At 38.4% G+C, this 2,180-nt stretch overlaps 1 non-coding gene across 1 annotated transcript; it reads left to right on the top strand.

Moving 5' to 3' along the window:
• Nucleotides 1-705: 705 nt before the first annotated feature.
• Nucleotides 706-812, top strand: LOC112999641 (small nucleolar RNA R71). The gene has a single exon (XR_003264852.1). It is a non-coding gene; the product is annotated as a small nucleolar RNA R71 (small nucleolar RNA).
• Nucleotides 813-2,180: the final 1,368 nt, after the last annotated feature.

The raw sequence follows: 2,180 nt of genomic DNA, 5'->3' as shown, positions 1-2,180 counted from the left end.
TTGTCTCTTGCTGAAATTGCATATTCTGGATGGTCATTTGTCTCACTAACTCTTCTAAGGAAGGTTGAAATTGCTTGTTGTCTTTGTTGTGACTGCTGCTGTATTGGAGGAGGAACATATGGCTTGCTTGGACCAGCAACATTCTGAAAATGAGGGACAGGCTATTGTTGTTGTGGAGGACTTGTCCATCTCAGATTTGGATGATTCCTCCAACCTGGATTGTATCTATTGCTTGAAAGGTCATAATTATTCTACTGTTGTTGGTTTTGCTGCTGAGGAGGTCTATTATAAATGTTTGCAGCATAAGCTTTAGGTTGCTCATTGACTCCAGATTGCTGCAAAGAAGGACATAGATCTGTATGGTGATCTGCAGAAGAACATATACCACAGACTCTTGCAACAGGTGTAGATTTCTGATTCATGGCAAGCTGAGTTGGTAGGTTGACCAAGGCATCAAGTTTTCCTTCAAGCTTTTTATTTTGAGTAGATGAAGATGAATCCGTGGACACCTCATGGATTCCTCTAAGAACAATAGCATAATTTCTTGCACTGAATTGTTGGGAGTTGGAAGCCATCTTCTCAATCAAATTCCTAGCTTCAGCAGGGGTCAGATCACCAAGAGCTCCACCACTGGCAGCATCAATCATATTCCTCTCCATGTTTCTAAGTCCCTCATAGAAATATTGAAGAAGGAGTTGCTCAGAAATTTGGTGGTGAGGACAGCTTGCACACAATTTCTTGAATCTTTCCCAGTACTCATACAAGCTTTCTCCACTAAGTTGCCTGATGCCTGAAATGTCTTTTCTGATGGCAGTGGTCCTAGATGCAAGGAAGACTTTCTCCAATAACACCCTCTTAAGGTCATCCCAGCTGAAAATAGACCTGGGAGCAAGGTAGTATAGCCAATATTTTTCCACTCCCTCCAGAGAATGAGGAAAAGCCTTTAGAAAGATATGATCTTCTTGGACATCAGGGGGCTTCATGGTGGAACAAACAATATGGAACTCCTTAAGATACTTATGAGGATCTTCACCTGCAAGACCATGAAACTTGGGCAGCAAATGTATTAGTCCAGTCTTGAGAACATATGGAACACCCTCATCAAGATATTGGATGCACAAGCTTTCATAAGTGAAATCAAGTGCAACCATCTCCCTAAGAGTCCTCTCACGAGGTGGAGGTTGAGCCATGTTCTCGGTATGAAAGTTAGTAGTGGAATGTTCAAAATCAGAATAATCAGAATCACCCTCAACAGAATGCTCAGAATGCTCAAAATGCACACAATGACCAGGATGCACACTATGCCTAACTAATCTATGAAAGATTCTATCTATTTCAGGATCAAAGGGTTGTAAATCACCTTGATTGCCCCTAGTCATGCACTATATGCAGCAAAATATTTCGTGAGGAACACCCTAAAATCATGAAAAGATATCACAAAAAAATTCAAACAAAAATTCAAAGTCTAACTATGAAAACTACCTAAGCAAAGTTTAGAAAAATAGGACAATAATACTTGGAAAAAAAAACTTAGTAAACGACTAATTTTTCTACCCCAAATGCATATATAATAATAGTTGTTTTGATACCCAAAGCAAAAGTTATGGTCGTTTTAAGTTTTGATAAAAACAAGTTCCCAAAATTTTTGTCTCTCTCAAATACTGCCACACCAAGTACTCCTGGTATTTTTCACACAAAATATGGATCAAAAGAAGCTACCACACAAAAAATCAGCAAAAAATAACAACTCTGACTATCAAAACAAAAATCTCTAATTAAATTGCAAAATCAGTCACTAATTCCCAGTCGCTAAGCACCGTTCACAGCAAAACACAAAGTTGAATCAGTCGCTAACAACAGTCGCTAAACAGGGAATGTAGCTGAAATGCAAAACAGAACGCTACACAAAATAAGATAACTAAACACTATTATCAACCTTTGGCCCACTGCTCCCCGGCAACGACGCCAAATTTGATCGAGGCCGTACCCGAATTACATATATTGTGTAATCGATTACACAAGTTTGAAAATGTTTTTATCACAACTTGTGACTCTTGAAATTTCAAATCTCAACATTCAAAATCATTGGTAATCGATTACATGCTCATGGTAATCGATTACTGCTTTGTAAAATAGTTATAAAACTATTTAGGCTTTTGGTAATCGATTACTGCCTTCTG

Source organism: Glycine max, chromosome 15 (assembly GCF_000004515.6).
Source record: "Glycine max cultivar Williams 82 chromosome 15, Glycine_max_v4.0, whole genome shotgun sequence".
NCBI lineage: Eukaryota > Viridiplantae > Streptophyta > Magnoliopsida > Fabales > Fabaceae > Glycine > Glycine max.
This window is presented reverse-complemented; position numbering and strand designations above follow the sequence as displayed.